Source organism: Panthera onca, chromosome C1 (genome assembly GCF_046562875.1).
Source record: "Panthera onca isolate mPanOnc1 chromosome C1, mPanOnc1 haplotype 2, whole genome shotgun sequence".
Taxonomy (NCBI): domain Eukaryota; kingdom Metazoa; phylum Chordata; class Mammalia; order Carnivora; family Felidae; genus Panthera; species Panthera onca.
This window is the reverse complement of record NC_138346.1, coordinates 170,192,148-170,216,182: the sequence shown is the minus strand read 5'-3', so window position 1 is coordinate 170,216,182 and position 24,035 is coordinate 170,192,148. Positions and strand designations below refer to the sequence as shown.

General features: G+C 36.3%; 1 protein-coding gene across 4 annotated transcripts in view; it reads left to right on the top strand.

Moving 5' to 3' along the window:
- Positions 1–838: 838 nt before the first annotated feature.
- The window catches only part of ATG4C (autophagy related 4C cysteine peptidase), a 97,548-nt gene continuing 74,351 nt past the window's right edge, over positions 839–24,035 (top strand). The window contains exons 1-2 of one of the 4 annotated variants that reach the window (XM_078451826.2): positions 849–1,058; positions 1,886–2,030. The gene's annotated coding sequence lies outside the window, so the exon portion shown is untranslated. Of the gene's footprint in view, positions 1,059–1,885; positions 2,031–24,035 lie in introns of all 4 variants that reach the window. The other 3 variants (XM_078451828.2, XM_078451827.2, XM_078451825.2) reach the window with 3 other exon arrangements.

Here is a 24,035-nt window from a genome sequence, read left to right as displayed (position 1 = left end):
AGTGAGCTCAGGACCTGACCTCAAACGACTGAGCCACCCAACCACCCCAAAAGTGAAAAACATTTTAAAATTTAATTTTTAACTTTCAACCCTTCGATCTGAAAGGTTTCTTTTCCCTTGTAGGTACATAGTCCGGTAATACAGACTGTTAATTTTTTACTCCCAGGTCCTACTATAATTTCCTACGCAATTCAGAAGCATGCCTGGCAGACCTTGTTCCAACGCAATCTTTCAGTACTGCAAAACGACCTAGGATTACACTTTGCAATACGTTAGTATTTCCCTCACACTCCTTACGAGTATGGATAAAAATTTCCATCTCATAAAAAGCCTTTATACCGTCCTGTGTTTCAATCCTTGAAAAATAAAAGGAATGTGGAAAATCAGCGCACACATTCCTTAATATTTTATAACTTTCTGTCTATCAGTCTCAACTACAGCTTGGCTTAGACAACCTTCACAACAGGATAGAAAGGAATATATGTATCTTTATCAAAGTGAGGCTTGGTAGGAAAGTCTACATTATTACAAGAAATTTAGTGACTCCTCTGAAAACACATCTGGGATCTCCGGGTGTCAGGTGAAAACTGAAAAAAGAGGGGCGCAGCGCATATTGGGTCTTGTAGTTCCGCGCTGAAGGAGGAGGCGTGGCGTGGCGTTGCATGCTGGGAGTTGAAGTCCAATTGTTCCGCGGGAACTCAAAGCAGACACAATGTGGCTTGTCTATTAGAGACATTGCTTACAGAAACATACTTTCCCTTGGCTCTGCGCTTGCCGTATTGGTGACCTAGGGGTTGGGATGGCAAAGAGCGGGGAAAAAGGGATGGATGAAGTGAGTGGGTCATGGGCCTGTGGGCGGTTGATATTGCTACGGCCAATCAAAAGGATTTAATGCCCCGGAAGTGGCTGACATACTGGGTTCGCAAGGGAGGCCTTTCCTCTTACTACGGTGGCCGGGAAGCTCGGGATGCCTGTGGCTGCGGCGCTGAGGTCGGAGCGTCTGCGTGTGTGAGGGCTGCTTTTGGGGCGGCTGCTGCTAGAGCTGGAACACTTCCCGGGTTGGTGGCTCTTGCACATTTTTTACACCTTTCCAGTTCTGTTTCGGTGAGGGGCGACTTGAGCCTAGCGGAGTCAGGAGAAGGTTGGGACTTAGCGTCTCTGGTACCCAAATGACCGGGTTTTGGGGGGACCCACCTTCAGTGGAGATCCTGTGACCAACCGTTTACGCTCTCTGAGGGTTTTGGCACCTCCCTCATCTACTTTTTAGTGTAATTTGCCTTCTGACCTCTTGCCCTACCCGGGCTCCAAACCTAACTAACCATAAGCCTTCCTGTGGGCTGCTTGTTCCCCCCTCTCCTTGTGGCTTTTAGGTATTCCAGATACGACCTCTTGTCCACTAAGCTATCACATCCGTTTAACTTGTTTCCATTAAAAAAGAAAAGGCATGAAAAAAAAAATTAGATTCTCAAGATCTCAATCTTATCATTCCTAACACCTTATCTCCTTTTTGGCCTTTGTTACTGCTGCAGACCTTAACACTCGCCTGAATATCTTAATGCCTTTCCCTCCAGAAATTAACGTTCACTCTATTTGGTTCTTAGTCACCCTCAACTCTAACACCTTCATCTACGTCTAAGGGCTTCATAGGCTGGAGGTTCGAATACATTCTTATGATGACTGGTGAATGTGAGAGATTTCAGTGGTCATCTCAGCATGACTGCTTATTGAGTTTATATTTCTTAACATTTTTTGGCTTACATTTTCATTTTGTGTTATTTTCCAAGAGGTTTGATGCTACCTTACAGTTAAAGTAGAATACTTTGTCCTACAGCTTTTTGTATCTGAATTACTTAGGGGGGATTTTTTCCCCTCTATTCCTACTCAGAATATGTGTCCCTACTGGAATTTGCAATGATTTTGTGTCAGTTAATGGACACAACGGAGTGCTCGTTCCTTCTTGCTTGGTTGTGATTTGTAATTAGATTATGAGTCATTGAAAGTACCCAGAGGGATTGGAAAAGCTTTGAAAGGTAAAGTCTATGTATGTTCCAACTTACAAATTAATAAAGCCTGTTTGCTGAACAAGGAAGATTCTAATTCTAAGAGTTTCTAATTGGTCTAGTAATCTGATATGATATTCGATTATAAATTAATTCTCTGTAAAATTTGGGGAATTGTTTCAAGTTAATAAGTAGTCAGTATAAGGAATTGTATAGTTTAGTAAAAAAAAAAGTTTAAAAACTATTTAACTGATATTCTTTCTGTAAAATAGAATGCAAATATGTTGAAAAGTTTATTTGTTGTAATTGTTTATGGTGTATTTTTATATATTTTGATAAATCTGGTAAAACAGCACTGTATACGATTCATTAATGTTTTGTAGACAGAAATTTTTGTACTTCCTGGCTTTATGGGGACTGTGTAGCTCAAATAAGTCTGCAGCTTTTCTTCTATTCTGATTATTGCACTATGGAAATCCTAACAGTAAAACATTTGTTCTTCTTTAAGCATTTAAATACAATCTGTATATGTCAGTAAAATATAAATATTAATACTTGTACCCTGTCAAATGGGAATTATTCCTAATCAGAAATGGTTTCAGCCATGCTTACAATTTGGAGCTAAATATATAATATTTCATATGTAATTCACTCATAGAATTCTTGATTAGATAAATGTTAAGGGGCTAGACATTACTCAAACTTTATATTTTCTTGAGATTTTATTGATTTAGTAGGCATCCACTGAATATGTCTTACTATTTAGCGATCATGACAAAATCATCAAAACATTTATTGAGAGCATCCTGTTGTTCTCAGCTCTGTAGTAGATGCTATTAAAGCATTACTGCACTTAATATAACAACTTCGTGAGCTGCTGAATAGTTACATTTAGCAGATTGAGAAACTGAACCTCAAAGAGTTCAAGTCATTTAGTCCAGGTCATTTGACTCTTCCCACTCAACCACAGCTGCCAAGATGTATTCTCTACCCTGGAATATATAAGGAGCATTAATTCAGTAAGTATTTATTGAAGCAGCTGTTATGTACCAGATACTCTTCTAGGTGCTGGAGATATAACAGTGAACAAAAGAGACAAAAGTAAGTTCTTGGGGAGCTTACACTATAGCAGAATGTATGGCATGTAAACCTTGCCTTCAAGAAGCTGCAAATATAGCCAATATGCATTAGATTTTATGTATTTTAGAATGTTAAAGTTGAAAAAAGAGATTAACTAGGAAAGATTTAATGAAGAAGATGGGATTTAATGTAGAACTAAAATAGTGTATATAGAATTGGTAGGTAGAAACTTGAAGAAAAGTGATTTTAGCTTGAGGCATAAAAATAACAAAATTCTGAATTGTAAGGGAGACAGGGGAGAGGGAGGGACAGATAACTGGACTGCTTTTCAGTAACTTGCACACACAAGTGCGCAGTATTGGTTGAATTTGAAGCAAATGTTTAAATGAATGAAGCTATGACAAGAGTTCAGATATGAAGCAAAGAGGGATTAGATAGATCTACTGTTATTATAGTGGGACTGGAAGACAGGAATGCATTTGATAGCTGTTGATGAAAGAACCAGTAGGTTCTGTTAATTATTAAATATTGGGAGTAGGGTGGTGGCCAAAGGAGAAGGGAGGCTACATTACCAAGTTTGAACTGATTGGACCAGGTGTGTTGTAGATTTATTTACTTATTTCATCAAATCATGAGGTTTTAGAAAAAATTCCAAGATACACCTTTGTTTATGAATCACTATGAAAGAAGAAAATATTGCCAATTAAACAAAGATCGTCAACTATAAGTTGTATTCATTTTCAGAGTTAAAATGTGAAAATGTGTGATCTAGAAATGATGAAATGAAATACTCCTTATAATGGTTGGTGGACCTTATAACCATTTTCCCCCCTGTTTATAAATAAACTTGCAATCTTTGACATGCATTCAGTTATTTAGCATTTATTTATTAACTGGGCACTCTTCTCGGTCACAATGATGAAATGGCGAGCTTCATCACAGAACTACCCTCATAGAACTTACTGTGTAACAGGGGAGGCAGACATAAATCAAATGTTCAAAGATATTTAAAGTTCCAGCTATTGTAAGTGCTATAAGAGAGGACTTGATGTTATACAGAGGAAACACTGTTTACAAGAGGGACAGCAGTGTGGATGGGAAGAGGCCAGATTAGAGACGATTATATCTTGGGCCAGATGGTGGTGAAGATAGAAGTGATGGATTTAGAGATATTTAGGAGGTGGAACGAGGTGATGGATTGGACATGAGGAAAGAGGAAGAGGAAGGTGCTGCCACCACTAGGTTTTTGGCTTATGTAACTGGATGGATAGTGGTATAGTTCACTAAGCGAACACTGTAAGATGACCAGGTTTGGAGGGACATGGTTTATTTGTTAATATTTTTTATGGTGGCATTAGTTTTCAAGGTTAATTGCTTATTCTTTTTTTTTCTTTTATGTCATTGTTTTAATTAAGTATATTTGAGGAATGATGTACCTGAAATAAATTTTTTCAGTTTTTTTTTTTTCTTGAGAGCAGGGATAAAGTTCTAGATGAAAGCATGTTGGTATTCGTTTTGAATTTATATGTAACATTCAGCCATATATATGAATAGGTAACTGAGTACAGTTATATATGATCTTTATTTTCACGTGGGATTTGGCAATACATTGGGCTTCTGGTTAAATTCTAGCTTTTTCATTCAGTTAGTGTATATGTAAATTTAAATGTGTATTTGGGAAGAAAGGCATGCTTTTGATTTTTCCTTGAAATGGCTCCTTTGTGTAATTTTTCATAAATTTTGAATCAGTACAGTTTATTTTTAAAATTTTACATTTCATAGTAAAGCAGTGGAAGAGCAAAGAGCATGGGCTCTGGAGTCAGACTGCCTGGATTCAAGATGTGTTTTGCTATTTACTAGCAGTATGACCTTGTAGTAGTTATTTAGTCTTCCAAGCCTTTTTTCCTCTTAATCTGTAAGATGAGGATAATACTAGTATCTGTGTTACAGAGTTGTTAAAAGGATTAAATGATATGTAATATATGCATAGGTTAACAAAATTACTGGTACAGAGTTTGTGTTTATTTTTATTAGAGATATGTGGTCTGAAATTATCTGTGTATCTGTATTAACATTTTAATTTTAGAGATCCTTGTAACTAATAGATCCCAATTGGAGAAAGAATTTGGCTAGTCATATTTGGATTTGGAATAAATATTACTTAGCATAGTTTTGCTAATTTATAATTGTCCTAGATGACTTACCACATGTCATCTTTTAAGAATTTTCGTCAGATATTATGTTTAGTCTACAGCTATCATAGGAAACTAATGGTGTCTTGGTTTGTAATTACTTATTATTTGTTAGAATTAGTACTTTTATTTTTAGCTAAACCTTTCTGAACTTCATACTTGATTTTAGCACTTATGGATAGGATGAATAAGTTAGACTTAATATAGCCTGATCAGCTGCATGAAAGTAAATTTAATTTCCACCCTACTTTTTCTTCCAACTTTTTTCTTTTGAAAGTTTCAAACCTATAAAAAAGCTGAAAGAATAGTACAGCATATATCTGCACATCTTTTACTTAGATTCACTAGTTGTTAACATTATACCTCTTGTTTTTTCTCTCTCTAAATACACACACATGCATGCTTTTTTTTTTCATGCTGAACCATTGGAAACTGAGGTTGGAGACATCATGACACTTCACTCCTAAATTCTTCGCCATACATCTCGTATGAATTAGGACATTTTCCTACATAGCTATAATGCTGTGGGCACACCCAAGTAATTTAACCCTGATTGATATTATTTAATGTATAGGCCATATTAAAAAATTTGAATTTATCCAAATGTTTATCAGTAACCTCCCTTATAGCTTAAAAAACATACTGAATCCAATCAGAGATTATGAATTTTCTTAGTTGTCATGTTTGTTTTATTCTTCCTCCTTCCTGTTTTTTTTTTTTTTTTTTTTGTCTTTTAAGACTGACATTTTTTTTTAATTAAAAAAAATTTTTTTATTTTTGAGACAGAGTGACAGAGTATGAGTGGGGGAGGAACAGAGAGAGGGAGAATCCAAAGCTGGCTCCAGGCTCTGAGCTGTCATTGCACAGAGCCCAGCACAGGACTTGAACTCATGAGCTACGAGTTCATGACCTGAGCTGAAGTCAGATGCTTAACCGACTGAGCCACCCAGGCGCCCCTCAAGACTGATATTTTTGAAGACTCTAGGCTATTTTGTTTTGTAGATATTTTTATTAAAATTTTTTTTCTTAATGTTTATTTATTTTTGAGAGAGAGATAGAGTGCTAGAGGGGGAGGGACAGAGACAGAGAGGGAGAGACAGAATCCGAAATAGGCTCCAGGCTCTGAGCTGTCAGCACAGATGCCAGCACAAAGCCCAATGAGGGGCTTAAACCCATGAACTGTGAGATCGTGATCTGTGCCAAAATGAAGAGTTGGATGCTCAACTGACTGAGCCACCCAAGTGTCCCCCCTCCCCCCCTTTTTTTTCTTTTTTTAAAGTAGGGTCCATGCCCAATGTGGAGCTTGAACTCATGACCCAGAGATCAAGAGTCGCATGCTCTACCGACTGAGCCAGTCAGGTGCCTCACTGTTATTCTTTTTTTTGATGATTAAATTATCTCAAATCTGATTAGTCCCTTCAAGCCAGTTCCTATGGCCTTTGCATATGTCCATGTTGGTATTTGGGCATATTCTTAATTTTTTGTACAAAAGATGTTCCAGGCTCACCTTGTATATTCCTTGCTTAAGACCTGGAGTTAGCCATTTTGCAATGGAGTCCTGGTTCAATTTATTGGAAAACAGTACTCAGAAACCAAGATTTGGGCATTGAATATACTCACTGCTACTGGAGTATCACTGCTTTTAGGCTCTTTAAATAAATGGACACACATGCGCGCGCGCGCACACACACACACACACACACACACACACACATTTTTTAAAAGAAATCATGAATTTATAGGATGCTTTCAATTCGGATTCAGAACCACAGAGTTTATCTTCACCTTCTGTCAGTTCATATTTGTATCTCCCTTTTCCTACAGGGAGAATTCCGATTCAAAACTGTATTAATATATTTACCCATCTATCCTATAAAACATTTAAGTTAGTTTTGGAATTACTATACTGATACTCTCCAACAACAGATTTACCACTTAAAGATTTCTTTGCCATTTTATGTCCTTAGACTATATTCCACTAAAGATGTATAGTCAAATTATATGTTCCAAGTCATTTGAATTTTTTTTCTGTGATTATGTTTTCAATTAAAAATATAAAGATCTTACTAAACTAATTTTTTGTAGACTCTGTAAGTTATCTAGTAAAATGACTAAAGTAGCCATAATAATTTAAAACTTCAGCAATAATATATAGTTATAGGGAACTCCAGAATAGTTATATCAGGTAGAAAATATGCAGTTTTTATCTTTGTAAGGCTGTAAACTTGTAGCTCTATTTTCAAATTGATACACTATTGTTTAAAATTAGGAATGATGAGAAAATGACATCAAACAATTCCATTTATAAGCCAAAACAATTGTGTTTGTGAACATTTTAAACAATGCTCTTCTTTTGAGTGATGATACAATTCAAGCATTAATCTTTAACAATAGACATAATTGTTGAGGGTACTTTAGCACATTCCTAAGGAATATGGCTAGTGTTATCCTCATTTATACCCAGAATAGTAAGATTTATGTTATTTGTGTGTCCTTGGTCTTTGTATTTGAAGAGTCCCAGTTGTGACTGTGTGTGATTTTTTTCATTATGTGAATATTCTCATTGGAAAGGGGGAAAATATTTCTCTGAATAATTATAACATTTTATATTTCTACTGTGAGACATACCATGTTCTGTCTTGAGTTCTGGTTAGTTATAAACATCTTTCATATTAGAATGTAAGTTTAATGGGGTCAGGAACTGGGTTTCATGGCTCATTGTATCTCCCATAGTTCCTTATGAAAGTAACCAAATACTTGATGAATGAATTAATGTGATATTTTGTGTTTAAGTGAGGTATAAGTATTAGTCTCAATAATATGGATGCACCTTTTTGTAGTAGAAGTAAACTAATGGAATGGGACTTGGAAAAGGTCTTATCCATATTTACATGTTAAACCTCAAAATCACTGTCTGAAATTGAATTTCCCATCTTCCCCTTTAGCCTTCTCCTATTGGGTTAACTGTTTCTGTTAATGGCATTATTATCCTCCTAGACATCAGACCTGAAATCTCAGAGTCACTTTAGTGTTTCCTGTATGTACGTATATAAACATTCATATATTTGTATGATGTTGGTAGTTCTACCATGTCACCTTGTTGCTTATATCTCATTTCTTATCCCCTTACCAGTATTCTGACTGAGACCCTCATTAACACTCATATAGCAGTCTTCTGACTAATTGAAGAAATTGAGAATATTTAATGTGGAAAAGAGATGATGCAGCTGGGAGGTGGGTGGGAGGGTATGGGAGGTCTTTATATGATGGGTTATCAAATGTAAGACAGATTAGTTTCAGAAGGCCCAACCAGGATCAGTTGGTAGAAATTAAAAGGATACAGACTTTCGGTTCCATATGTCTTTCAGACAAGTGAAGTTGTTTAAAATGAGCTGGAATGGGGCGCCTGGGTGGCTCAGTGGGTTAAGTGTCCGCCTTCACCTCAGGTCATGATCTCATGGCTCATTAGTTCGAGCCCCATGTCGGGCTCTGTGCTGACAGTCCAGAGCCTGGAGCCTGCTTCAGATTCTGTCTCCCTCTGTCTCTGCCCCTCCCTGGCTCGTGCACACACACTCTCTCTCTCTCTCTCTCAAATATAAACAAACATTAAAAGAATTTATAAAATGAGCTGGAATAATATAGTTATATGGATACTCTAGAATAATTATGTTAGTAAAGAAAAATAGTTTAAAACACTATCAGGCTTGGGGCGCCTGGGTGGCTCAGTCGGTTAAGCGTCCGACTTCAGCTCAGGTCACGATCTCGCGGTCCGTGAGTTCGAGCCCCACGTTGGGCTCTGGGCTGATGGCTCAGAGCCTGGAGCCTGCTTCCGATTCTGTGTCTCCCTCTCTCTCTGCCCCTCCCCCGTTCATGCTCTGTCTCTCTCTGTCTCAAAAATAAAAGTAAAACGTTAAAACACTATCAGGCTTTTAAATTTATAGCTCAGTACTTAAAGCTCATTAAGTACTGAGCGCCCTGTTTTGGAGGTGTTCCCTAGAAGCTGGGTGAATGCACTTGGCTAGGATGTTGTAAAGGAGATCTCACTGCTATATAGGTGGTTGAATATGATTAATGATTAGTGAGTGAGTTTGAACCAGACAGCAGGTTAGATTCCGGTGGGTGGGAGTGTTTTGTTTTGTTTTTTTAATTTTTGAAATTCACACATTTTCTTTCATTGTACACTGTAGGTTAGGAGAGATTACTGATAGATTGGAGTGCATTATGTGGGAAAAAATGGTTAAGAACTGTTATTAATATTACTACTCTCTGGTTACTAGATACTTGGTAAATTCCCTTTGAATCCTGAGATTCTGAAATCCTTCCATACTTGTAGAGGTTAGGTTAATTTTGTCAATTAAATGATTTGACCCTGTATGTTGCTTCTTATATGCAGACTACATATTTAACCGCTTGCAAAGTTGTATTTTGAAGTATGGAGGCTCCAACCATTCATAGTTACCCCAGACTTACAGACCCCAGAGGTTATGTGATATTATTAAAATTTATTTATCAAATTATAGTAAATATTTTATGCTTCTTAGAGATAAGATCAAGATGAAGTAAGTATTATATGATCTTAGAGATAAGATCAAGAAGATCCAAGGAATACTTAAGGCAGGCCAAGTATCATTAATACTTCTTACTATAATTTTCAAGTAAATGAGGTCATTTAAACTCCTTATATCCTGTTTAGATTGTTATGATGACGACTTTACAGTCTGAACATGTACTGCACAAATGGAGGCTTTTGCCTGTAGGAACTTGATAGCAAGGCCACATTTGAGGGTAAATGAATGCTCAGTACTTAGTGTCTTCTTTGTAATTTCTACTAGATTTAAGAGAAGAATGCATAAGTAGTACCTTTTATTTGCATTATCATTGTAAAGTAGCTGTGCATTCATGTAGTGTTTTTACCAGGAGGGTGTGATCCTGAGGAGTCGAAAGAATGTTTGTAAGATGTATCCTTAAGGCAAAACTATCTTATTAAAAATGGGTTGTTTTTTTTTTTTTTTTTTTTTTTACTATTTTTGAGAGAGAAAGGGAGAGAGCACGAGCCTGTGAGCAGGGAAAGGGCAGAGTGAGAGGGTGACAGAGGATCTAAAATGGGCTCTGTGCTGACAGCAGAGAGCTTAATGCAGAGCTCGAACTCATGACCTGAGCTGAAGTCAGATGCTCAGTTGACTGAGCCACCCAGGTGCCCCTTTTATCCTTCTTTAAAATTTTTTTTTTTTTTAACGTTTATTTATTTTTGAGACAGAGAGAGACAGAGCATGAACGGGGGAGGGTCAGAGAGAGAGGGAGACACAGAATCCGAAACAGGCTCCAGGCTCTGCACGGTCAGCACAGAGCCCGATGCGGGGCTCGAACTCACGGACAGCGAGATCATGACCTGAGCCGAAGTCGGCCGCCCAACCGACTGAGCCACCCAGGCGCCCCTCATCCTTCTTTTAAAAGCCAGTTTCTTAATATGTGAGTCCTGCCCTTATTATATATCTGTTCCTTTTCTCAGTCTTTTTTATCCTTATCTCTTACTATCATCTACTTTGCCTAACCCTTAGCTCTGAAAGGGGACAATCCAAATAAATATTACCAGTGTTCGCCCTTTCTTCATATTGGTGACTTTTTAAAAGAAATAAACATGCTAGGTTTACAAACAACATTGTTAGACTACCAAGTTCAGTGTAGGAAGATAGAAGATTGGCAAATATAGGAAAAGAGAGAATAGAAATGGATACAGTAATTGATGTTTCTGCAAAGAACTGAGATGGAGGGCAATAAGAGAGCAGAGATGACAGACCAACATATTGAGAGACATTCAAGGTCAGACAAGGGATTAATAATTTGTTACTAAAAGTGCAAGCAGGTAGAAAAGGTTACAGTAGATGAAAACTTAGAATGGACCTCACAGTTCATTTTATTTGATGGTATAGCTAAAAGCACATAAAAATTCTAAATCAATATCTATATTTCATTTTGCTGCAGAATACCGTTTGGGGAAGATGCCCAAGCATACGCAAATCCAGTAAATCTGCAGTGTTTTTGTCGGTTGTACTATGTGACTGAGATATATTCTGTAGAATCAGTTCCTGAAGTTCTGTCAGGAGCTTTTACTTGGCTTTAAATTCTCAGTGGATAAAATATTCTGTCTACTGCCATATGAGAGAGGCTGATTACCTTCATCTGCCCTTCAAGGGCATTGATTTGAGTACCCTTTACATTTATCAGTTTATAATTTATCGACTGTCTTAATGCATGGTTATGGTTAGAAAAGTGACTCTCTAAAAATGACATCTGGGTCTCAATCGATGATTTTCATATCAAGGGTTGTAGCTCTGCTTTCCAAAAGAACTCTGCTTAGTCTTCACTCTGCTTTTCACATAATTAACAGTAAAGTTTAGGAATAAACCTCATCTGATAGCTTTATGTTTACTAAGATAAAATAAAATAGAATTTTCTCTTCTTCACTGCTATTTTTTAATTAAAATGGATTTGTCAGAATGTAAGTAATGAACAGAAATATGGGAATGATGGATGGTAAGATTTATTGTAGTATGCATTAATAAAGTCTACTTGAAAAAAGTTACTTATTTCTCTAAACTTCAAGAAATACGTATAAATCCCTTCTTCAAAGTGGAAATTGGGAACAGTGTTATTTTGATGGTTTTCCAGACTGAGGCTCTGACAGCACTACATAAAATAAACAAGAATTTTGGCATATTGTTTTGATCACTGCAGCAGTGAAACCAGGTATTTTAGATAACAAAAGAGATTGAAATATAATAGGTAATGAGTAAATCATCACTTTATACCTGATAGAATGAATTTTAATTCATTTTTAATTTTTTTTAAAAATTAGGAAAGTTTTTGGAAAGGGAATTTGTGGGTGAGGATAGTTTAGAATTTTGCAATGAGACTGCTGTCAAAGTTCATTGTGGTTTTATTTATTTATTTTTTTGCTCAGTTTAGTTAAACTAAAAGTACTGTTTGTCTTGCCTTTCCTTGGCTTATCTCACACAGGTGTAAAAAAGACATTTTAATAGACTGAATGGACTCAGTTATTAATTTATTCCTTTTCCTCTTTCCAAATCTCACTATTATTTTAAAGAGAAACAAAAATTATGAATTAACTAGGGATTTCCTCTAATTCATTTTATTCAGCCAAAACTGCCATAGGGAATTATATTGAGGAAGTTAAGTTTTCTACATGACTAAATAGCTGAGTGTGATGTCTTTAAGAACAGGAAAAATAAAATTGTTTATCTTAAAAAGGAAAAAGCACTCTGTCAGCATTTTATCTTTCTTACAGTCTGCTTAGGAATTTTGTAATAGAATGTCTTTCTTCTCTGTAGACTTCTTAGTCAAGCAATTTCAGGCACATTTGTAATGTTCTGTATTCAATTTTTAATGGGAGCATTTTTTGAATATTTTGTTAATTTTAAATGGGTTCAATATAAACAGTTTGAATAATAAAGTACAAAAAATTAAGAAAATATGACATTTCATGTCTTAGAGAGTTCTACATTTAGTGTGGACTTCTAGACATTGTTTTTCCATATTTTGTGGTGTGTGCAATTCTATATACATATATAATACGCATATAGATGTGTAAATTGTATTTATACTATTCTCTCTTCCTTTACCTTACTCTATATAAATTTAGTAAACTTTAACTTTTTAGGTTCATAGCAAAATTGAGCAGAGTTCTTACATTACCTCCTGTCCCACAAAACACAGAACCACAACCCCCCCACCCCCAACCAACATCCTGCACGAGAGTGGTACATTTATTACAGTCAAACCTACAGTCACATATCATTATCACTCCAGGTCCATAGTTTATATATTAGGGATCACTTTTAGTGTACATTGTGTGGGTTTGGATAAATGTATAATAACATGTATCTACAACTGTAGTATTCTAGAGAATAGTTTCTAAAAATCTAAAAACAGTTGCCTAAAAATCCTCTGTGTTCTGCCTATTCATCTTTACGCCTACAGCCCCAATCCCTCACAAACACATATATTTTTACTGCTTCTGTAGTTTTTAAAACATTTTTAAAAAATATTTATTTTGAGAGTGTGTAAGAGAGAGGGCATGAGAGTGAGGGAAGGGCAGAGAGAGAGAGACAGAGAGAGAGAGAGAGAGAGAGAGAGAGAGAGAGAGAGAGAGAGAGAGAATCCCAAGCAGGCTCCACACTCAGCATGGAGCCCAGTGTGGTGGGACTCCATCTCATGATCTGGGAGATCAAGACCTGAGCCAATATCAAGAGTTAGATGCTAAACCAACTGAGCCACCCAGGTGCCCCTACTGTTTCTGTAGTTCTGCTTTTTCCGGAATGTATAGTTTGACATACAGTGGCCTCTTAAGATTGGCTTCTTTCACTTAGTAATATACATTTAGTTTTCTTTCATATCTTTTTATGGCTTGATAGCTCATTTAGGTGCCTGGGTAACATTCTTTTGTCTGAATGTATTATAGTTTATCTGTTCACATACTGAAGGACATCTTGGTTGCTTCCAAGTTCCAATAAAACTGCTATAAACATCTGTGTGCAGGTTTTTGTGTGGATTGTTTTCATTTCATTTTGGGTAAATACCAAAGAGCACCATTGCTAAATCATATGCTAAGAGTATGTTTAGTTTTGTAAGAAGCTGCCAAACTGTCTTCCAAAGTAGCTGTAACATTTTGCATACCCATCAGCAATGAATGAGAGTACATATTGCTTGACATCCTTGCCAGCATTTGGTGTTATCAGTGTTTTGGATTTTGGCCATTTTAATAGGTATGTAGTGGTATCTCATTGTTTTAATTTGATTTCCTGGATAGCGTATGTGGAGAATATATTCATATGCTTATTTTCCATCTTTGGTGAGGTGAATCTGTTTAGGTCTTTGGACCATTTTAAAATTAGGTTGTTCATTTTCTTATTGAGTTTTAAACATCTTTGTATATTTTAAATAGCACACCTTTATCAGATGTGTGTTTTCCAAATATTTTCTCCCAGTCTGTGGCTTGTCTTTTCATTCTCTTGACATTGTCTTTCATAGAGAAGTTTTAAATAAAAAAAATTAATATTTATTTTTGAGAGAGAGAGAGACAGAGAGAGACAGAGAGAGAGAGGGAGACACAGAATCCAAAGCAGGCTCCAAGCTCTGAGCTGTCAGGACACAGCCTGATGTGGGGCTTGAACTCACAAACCACAAGGTCATGACCTGAGTGGAAGTCAGATGCTTAACTGACTGACCCACCCAGGTGCCCTGAGAAGTTTTTAATTTTAATGAAGTCCAGTTTACCAGTTATTTTTTTTAAGGGTTTGTGCCTTTGGTGCTATGTCTAAAAAGTCATTGCCATACTGAAGGTCATTTAGGTATTCTTCCATGTCATCTTCTAGGATTTTTATAGTTTTGTGTTTCACATTTAGGTCTACAGTCCATTTTGAGTTAATTTTTGTAGAAGGTGTATGGTCTTGTCCAGCTCCTTTTTTTTTTTTTTTTTTTGCATGTGTATGTCCAGTTGTTCCAGCACCATTTATTGAAAAGACTGTCTTTGCTCCATTGTATTGCCTTTACTCCTTTGTCAAAGACCAGTTGACTGTATTTATGTTGGTCTATTTGTGGGCTCTCTATTCTGTTCCATTGATCATATTTGTCTATTCTTTTGCCATTACCAATAATGTCTTTGTCCGATTTTGGTATTAGGGTAATGCTGACCTCATAGAATGAATTAGGAAGTATTTTCTCTGCTTCTACTGGGAGAGAGTATAGAGAATTGGTACAAATATTTGGTAGAATTCAACAGTGAAACCATCTGAGCCTGATTTTTTTTTTTTGGAAGGTTATTAATTGTTGATTCATATTTTTCTAATGGATATAGACCTATGTAAATTGTCTACTTGTGTGAATTTTGGCAAACTGTCTTTAAAGGAATTGCTTCATTTCATCTAGGTTATCATATTTGTGAGCATAGAACTGTTCATAATATTCCTTTATTGTCCTTTTAATGGCCATGGGATCTGTGGTGATGTCCCCTGTTTCATTTCTGATGTTAGTAATTTGTGTGTTTTCTCTCTCTCTCTCTCTCTCTCTCTCTGTTTTTTTTTCTTAGTTAGCCTGGCTGTAGGCTTGTAGATTTTATTGATCTTTTCAAAGAATCAGCTTTGGTTTTGTTGCTTTTCTCTACTGATTTCTTTCTTCCTGCCTTAATTTTTATTATTTCTTTTTTTTTCTGCTTACTTTAGACTTAATATGCTCTTCTTTTTCTGATTTCCTAAGGTGGAGGCTTAGGTTATTGATTTTAGATCTTTCTTCTTTTCTAATATAGGCATTCCCAATGCTATTAATTTCCTGTAAATTTTAAGGGAATTTTGCGGCATATCACAAATTTTAAGTTGTATTCTCATTTTCATTTAGTTAAAAACATTTCTTAATTTCTCTTGATGTTTCTTATTTGGCCTTGTGTTATTTAGAAGTGTTTTGTTTAATCTCCAAGTATTTGGAGATTTTGCAGCCAACTTTCTGTTACTGATTTCTAGTTTAACTCCATTGTGGTGAGAAGAAATGTATGGTTTCTATTCTTTTAAATTTGTTAAGAGGTGTTTTATGGCCCAGAATCTGGTCATTCTTGGTGAATATTCCATGTGAACTTAAGAATAATGTGTAATCTATTTTTATTGGGTGAAGTAGTCTGTCAATTATGTCCAGTTGATTAATGGTCTATTTACTTACTTGTTTTTAAAATGTTTATATATTTTTGAGAGAGAGAGAGAGAAAGAGAGCAAGCGGAGGTGAGGCAGAGAGAGGGGGGAACAGAGGATCCGAAGTGGGCTCCATGCTGACAGCATAGAGCCCGATGTGGGGCTCAAACTTGTGAACCGTGAGATCATGACCTGAGCCAAAGTCTGAGGCTTAACTGACTGAGCCACTCAGGTGCCACTCATGGTGCTATTTAATTCAACACTGTCTTTACTGATTTTCTGCCTGCTGGACCTGTATTTCTGTTAGAGGGATGTTAAAGTCTGTAACCATAATAGAGGATTCATCTGTTTCTTCTTACAATTTTATCAGTTTTGCCTCACATATTTTGATGTTCCCTGAATATCTTTTTATCATAATAAATATAGATCTATATCATAATATGCATATACCATAATTTAGTCATCAGCAGATATTTGTGTCTATTAGCACACCAGTGTGCTAGCTATAAGGATATAGTAGTGAAAAAGACACATTCTCTGCCCTCATGGACTTTATTATTTGAGAAATAATTATGTAAAATGCTTGTTTCTTCAGACTCACCAATTTAATCTCTTATGATGATGAAAAAAATACGAAATTCCTTTAATGTGCATTACTTAGATTTAGTAAGTTTGAAAATATTTTTCTGTGTTTATTGGCCTTTTTCTTTGGAATGCCTGGATTTTGGGGGGGGGGGGTGTGTTTTTTCCCCTTATTGATTTATAGGAGCTCTTTGTATATTAGAAACATACATAGAACATTTTTCTGTGTAATAGATATTGAAGTTTTTCCTAATTGATGAATTGTAATTTAACCTAGTTAAAGTTCTTTTTCTTCTTCCTATATTGAAATTTTCATTTTTTTTTTTTAAATTTTTTTTTTTTTCAACGTTTTTTTATTTATTTGTGGGACAGAGAGAGACAGAGCATGAACGGGGGAGGGACAGAGAGAGAGGGAGACACAGAATCGGAAACAGGCTCCAGGCTCTGAGCCATCAGCCCAGAGCCTGACGCGGGGCTCGAACTCACGGACCGTGAGATCGTGACCTGGCTGAAGTCGGACGCTTAACCGACTGCGCCACCCAGGCGCCCCGAAATTTTCATTTTTATGTGATTACAGTTTCCTTTCTGATTCCTAGTTTTGTATACCAGGCTTAGAAAGTCTGTTTCTTCAAGATTGTTTAAAAAATTTTAATTAACACTTCTCTGGCGTATGAGCACATGTGCCAAGTGTGTGCATTTGTGTTCAATTCTTTAACTTGTCTAGAATTCATAATCTGTGAGGTAGCTTTATTAAACCAGCTAGCTTATTACTCTAGCACTGTTTAGCAAATTAGCCATTTTTTTCAATGATGTGAAATATTTCCTATGTTAGGTACTAAATTCTTATATATGCTTGGATTTATTTCTTTTCTCCCTATTATGTTTTATTCAGTGTCATCCTTTGCTAATAATAATAAATTCAAGTTTTACTAAACTTTAATTACTCTAGTTTTTTTAAATGTTTGTTTATTTTTGAGAGAGAGAGAGAGAGATCGTGCACAAGCGGGGGAGGGACAGAGAAAGAGAGGGAGACACAGACTCCGAAGCAGGCTCCAAGCTCTGAGCTGTCAACACAGAGCCTGATGTGGGGCTCGAACACACAAACTGTGAGATTATGCTTGAGCTGAAGTCAGATGCTTAACTGAATGAGCCACCCAGGTGCCCAAATTACTTTAGTTTTGTAATGTGTTTTAATAGTCAGTAAGGCAAATCCTCTCCTTATTTGGAATTTTTGGTTATTCCCTTTTTTAAAAATTTTAAAATCTTTTTATTTAGAAGTAACTTTAAACTTAGAGAAAATATGCAAGAATAATAATAGTACATAAAACACAACTAAAATCCTTTACCCAGATTAATCTTTTATATATATATACACACACATACATATATATACATACATACATACATATGAAATTATTTTTCAGAACCATTTGAGAATAAGTTGTATTCATTGTGACCATTTATGTCTAAATATTTTATTGTAGACTTCATAACAATATTACTGTCATCTAGTTAGATCTGTCAATCTAATACCTTTTATAATTTTATTCCTTTTCTCAGAAGCAGGTATTACATTTAGCTTTTGTGTTTCTTTCATCTCCTTTGATGTGGAAAGATTCCAAGCCTTTCTTTGTCTCACACGACACTGACATTTTTGAAGAATATAATTCTCCCTCCCCTTTTGAAATACATGGTTCCTCATCTGGGGTTAGAGTGATGTTTCCCCATGCTAGATTCAGATTTTGCATTCTAGGCTGGACTTCTGTATTTGGTGTACTCTTCTCAGGACTCCCCTCTGAAGGCAAAGAAAAGCCATCTGTTCCACGTTGGCAAAGCAATTGTTTAATAGACATTTTTACTGAAGTATAATATACATACAGAAAAGTGCACAGGGGTGCCTGGGTGGTTTAGTCGGTTAAGCATCCAACTCTTGATTTTGGCTCAGGTCATGATCTCATGGTTGTGAGTTTGAGCCCATGTCAGGCTCTGTGCTGTCAGTGTGGAGCTTGCTTGGGATTCTCTCTCTGCCTCTCTGCCCTTCCCTTGCTCACGCTCTCCCTCTCTTTCTCTCTCTCTCTCAAAGTAAATAAACTTTTAAGAAAGTTAGAAAAATACACAAATAATAAATAATAATAAATGGATAGCTCTGTTATCACAAAGTGATCATACCTGTAATTTCACCATAAAGATTTTAATAGAGCATTAGCACCCCAAAGCTTACCCTTGTGTCTCCTCTTGGTCACTCCTTCCTCTTTCCCCTTTTCTGAAGGTAATCTCGAATCTGACTTCTAATATCATAGATTAGTTATGCCTATTTTTGAACTTTTAGAAAGGGATTCATATGTGTGTGTGTGTGTGTGTGTGTGTGTTGTTTGGCTTCTTTAGCTCAGTATTATGTTTGCAAGATTTATTCACATTGTTGATATAGTTGTAGCTCATTCTTTCTCAATGCTATATAACATTCCATGTAAAAAATGTACCTTTGGGGCGTGGCTCAGTTGGTTAAGTGTCAGTTTAGGTCATGATCTCATGGTTCATAAGTTCAAGCCCTGCATTGGGGCTCTTTGCTGTCAGCACAGAGCCTGCTTTGGATCCTATGTCTCCCTCTCTCTCTGTCCCTCCCCTGCTCATGCGACTCTGTCTTTTGAGAGTATTTTTGAGAGTATTTTTTACATACTGAAAAAAATATATACCACAATACATCCATTTCACAGTTGATGGACGTTTGAGTTGTAGTTTGGAGCTATTAAGAATAGTACTGCTATTAACTAACTAGAATTTAAATAGAAATTTGAAAAAAAAAGAATACTGCTATGAACAGGTTTACACATACGCTTTATTGAATACATGTATGCATTTCTGTTTGGTATATTCCTAGAAGTGCAGTTTCTGGGTCAGAGGCTATGAGTATGTTCAGCTTTAATAGATATTGCCAAACATTTTTGCAAAGTGGTTTCATTAATTTTTAACCACACCAGTAGTGTATGAGTTCCTTATACATCTCTCTTAACACTTGTAGTTTACTGACTTTTTAAGATTTAGCCAATCTTGTGTGTTTGTAACACAATCTCATTCTGTTTTCAATACATGTTTTCCTTTTTAAAGACCTTTCTTAGGCATATTGACCATTTGGTCATCCACTTATAAAATCATAAGTGTCATCCATTTATAAATAGAAAGTTCCTGTTCAAGTCTTTTGTGTATTATTCTACTCATTTTGTTATTGACTTACAGGAGGTCTTTGAATATTCCATTTTTACTAATTGAAATATTGACATATATAGTTTCAGGTTGTACAACATTGATTTAATACTTTGGAAAATAATCACCACCATAAGGCTAGTTGTCTGTCACCATACAAAGTTACAAATTTGTTTTTCTTATGATGAGAACTTTTAAGATTTACTCTTAGCAACTTTCAAGTATACAATACCAAATTATTGACTATAGCCACGAATGCTGTTCATTATATCCCCATTGGATATTTATTTAGTAACTGGAAGTTTATAACTCTTAATCCCCCTCACTCATTTTGCTTACACCCACACCTCCTACTCTTTGGCAACTACTGTTTTCTCTATGAGTTTTGTTTTGTTTGTTTGTTTGTTTAGATTCCACATGTAAGTGCAATCATACTGATTGCGTCTTTCTCTAACTTATTTCACTTTGCAAAATACCCACAAGGTCCATCGATGTTGTTGCAAATGGCAAGATTTTCCTTTTTTATGGTTGAATAGTATTCCAGTGTGTGTGTGTGTGTGTGTGTGTGTGACTTCTTTATCCATTCATCCATTGATGGACACTTACGTTGCTTTTGTATCTTGGCTATTCTAAATAATTCTGCAGCGAGCATACAGGTGTATATATCTTCAGTTAGTATTTTAGTTTTCCTTGGATACTCAGAAATGGAATTGTTGAATCATATGGTATTTCTTTTTTTTAATGTTTTGGTGAACCCGTATACTGTTTTCCAAAGTGGCTGAACCAGTTTACATTCCCACCAGCAATGCACAAGGGTCCCTTTTCTCCATGTACTCACCAACACTTGCTATTTCTTGTCTTTTTGATAATAGCCATTTTGACAGGAATGAGGTGATATCTCATTGTGGTTTTGATTTGCATTTTTTTGATGATGAGTGATGTTCATGTGCTTGTTAGCCATCTGTGTGTCTTCTTTGGAAAAATGTCCATTCCGATCCTTTACACGTTTTTAATCCAATTGTTTGATATTTTGTTATTAAGTTGTATGAGTTTTTAATATATTTTTGATATATACCCTTTATTGGATATATGATTTGCAAATATTTTCTCCCATTCAGTAGGTTGTCTTTTTTTTTTTTTTTTTAACGTTTATTTATTTTTGAGACAGAGAGAGACAGAGCATGAACGGGGGAGGGTCACAGAGAGAGGGAGACACAGAATCCGAAACAGGCTCCAGGCTCTGAGCTGTCAGCACAGAGCCCGACGCGGGGCTCGAACCCATGGACCGTGAGATCATGACCTGAGCCGAAGTTGGACGCTTAACCAACCGAGCCACCCAGGAGCCCCTAGGTTGTCTTTTTAAAAACAATTTTTTTAATGTCTATTTATTTTTAAGACAGACAGGGACAGAGTATCATCGGGGAAGGGCAGAGAGAGAGGGAGACACAGAACCCGAACCAGGCTCCAGGCTCTGAGTTGTCAGCACAGAGCGCAACGTGGGGCTTAAACCTGCAAACCATGAGATATCATGACCTGAGCCAAAGTCGGATGCTTAACTGACTGAGCCACCCAGGCGCCCCCATTCAGTAGGTTGTCTTAACATTTTGGTTGATGGTTTCCTTCACTGTACAAAAGCTTTATAGTTTGATGTAGTCCCAGTTGTTTGTTTTTGTTGTCTTTGCCTTTGGAGTCAGATCTGGTTATTCCCTTTTTATAGCATTTTGATTTATACTACTTTCCAATATGGTTCAAGGGATCATCTTCCAAAATCTTCTCTGCTCTAAAGTTAGTATTCTTAGAAACATCCATTTAATTTTTTTTATGGATATAAAGTGGGTTTCTGTCTTTATAGAAGATTGGAATTCAATTTTAGTTACATGAAAGTAACTACCATTGACTCTTGAACAACACAGGTTTGAAAGGCATAGGTCCACTTATACATGGTTTTTTTTTTTTTTTTTTTTTTGGTAAGTACAGTATTATAAATTTATTTTCTCTTTGATTTTTTATTAGCATTTTTTTCTAGCTTTATGTAAGAATATAGTATATAGTACATGTGACATACAAAGTGTGTATTAATTCAACTGTTTATGTTATTGGTAAGGCTTTTGGTTGACAGTAGGCTATTAGTAGTTACATTTTGGGGGAGTAAAAAATTATACATGGATTTCTACTAAACAGGGGTCAGCACCTAGCCCCTGCATTGTATATTGTTCAAGGGTCATCTGTATACCAAATTATTAAACCAGCAACAGCTTAACGAGTTTGACCTTATAATAATAACTTAATTATTCTCATCTACCCTCTGTATGGTGACAATAAAAGTATTCTTATAGGATAAGTCAAGGATATGTTCCAAAAATGTTTCAAATGTTTCACATTTGGGGGTATAGTTATTCTGAGTGAATAATCTATAGTAGCAGGAATTTTGAGGAAAAATAATAAAAGAACAACTTCACAATTTATTCTGCTCTAAGTTCCTTTAGGTTTGAAAATTTCTCATTAATTTCTGAATCTGTCACAGCATCTTACCTTGGCTATTTATTTATTACTAATTTATTTAGGAGTGATTATCTAAGATACAGACTTACCTCATACAAAATGTCTCACTTTGTCTTCATGTTCCCCCCACCCACTTTAAGGCATTAATTTTACATTCTTGCCAAAGACTATCCAGGGTATCCCTGGTAACCAGTGTTGTGAACTATTTGAACCAAAGTCTTCCCCATGGTCTACTTTCTTTCTGACTTAGAAAGAAAATACATGTATGTACGTTATCTTATTTTAAACATTTGAATTTAGAAGATTCATGGTTGGTGGCTTTTTAACAATAAAAATTTTAAATTCTAAAAATTACATATGTTCTTTGTATAAGATTTGAAAAGGTGGACAATAGTGGCATAAAAATAACCACATAGAGGAGTGCTTGGGTGGCTCAGTTGGTTAAGTGTCTCTTTTATTTTTGTTTTTTGTTTTTTTTTTTGAGAGAGAGGGAGGGAGAGAGTGCAAGGGAGTGAGAGGCAGAGAGAGAAAGAATCCCACAAGGGACAGAGAGAGAGAGACGGGGGGAGGGGGAGAGAGATAGGGGCACCTGGGTGGCTCAGTCAGTTAAGCGTCCAGCTTTGGCTCAGGTCATGATCTCACAGCTAATGAGTTTGAGCTCTGCATCGGGCTCTGTGCTGACAGCTCAGAGACTGGAGCCTGCTTCAGATTCTGTGTCTCCCTCTCTCTCTGCCCCACTCCCACTCACGCTGTGTCTCTTTCTCCTTCAAAAATAAACAAACATTAAAAAAATTTAAAAAAAGAGGGAGAGAGAGAAGCAGGGCTCATCTGAATAGGGACTGTTTTTACCCAAAGCAGGGCTTGTGTTCACCTGAAGTGGGGCATGAGCTCACCCTAAGTGGGACTCGAACTCATGGAACCTTGAGATCATGACTTGAGCCAAAGTCAGATGCTTAATGACTGAACCACCCAGGCACCCTAAGTATCTGACCCTTGATTTTGGCTCAGGTCATGGTCTCACGGTTTGGAGCCTTCTCTCTCTGCCCCTCCTCCACTCTAAATAAATAAATAAATAACCATCCACACACAATTTTACATCCAGAGAAACTTGTCCATTTTTTAAATTAATTAATTAATTTATTTTTAATTTTTTTTTTTAACGTTTATTTATTTTTGAGACAGAGAGAGACAGAGCATGAACGGGGGAGGGTCAGAGAGAGAGGGAGACACAGAATCTGAAACAGGCTCCAGGCTCTGAGCTGTCAGCACAGAGCCCGACGCGGGGCTCGAACTCACGGACCGCGAGATCGTGACCTGAGCTGAAGTCAGACGCTTAACCGACTGAGCCACCCAGGCGCCCCAAAACTTGTCAATTTTTGATGTGCTTCTTTCTAACTCTTCCCCTGCCCCTTCCCCAGCCAGTACCGTATGATGCATAAAGTTTTAGATTCTGCAGTGTTTCTCCATTTTCACAAACTTTCTGAAGACATTTTTAATGGATATGAATTCCATCATGTGGATGCACATTTTATAAACCTTTCTTCTTGCTTTTCCAAGTTTTGTTAAATTATGCAATTTTCTGAAGGAAAATTTTTCTTTCCTTTTCTATATTCTAGTTGTTAGTGAAAAAAATGTTCAATTGACAGAGGTTTACAGCTTGTAGAAGTGCTACTAGTGGTATACCTATATTTATTAATTTATCAGTACACTGATTCATTTAATAAACATTTTGAGAGCCAGTCACATGCCAGGCAGAGCTTACGGATACTCAGAAAGTTGACCAT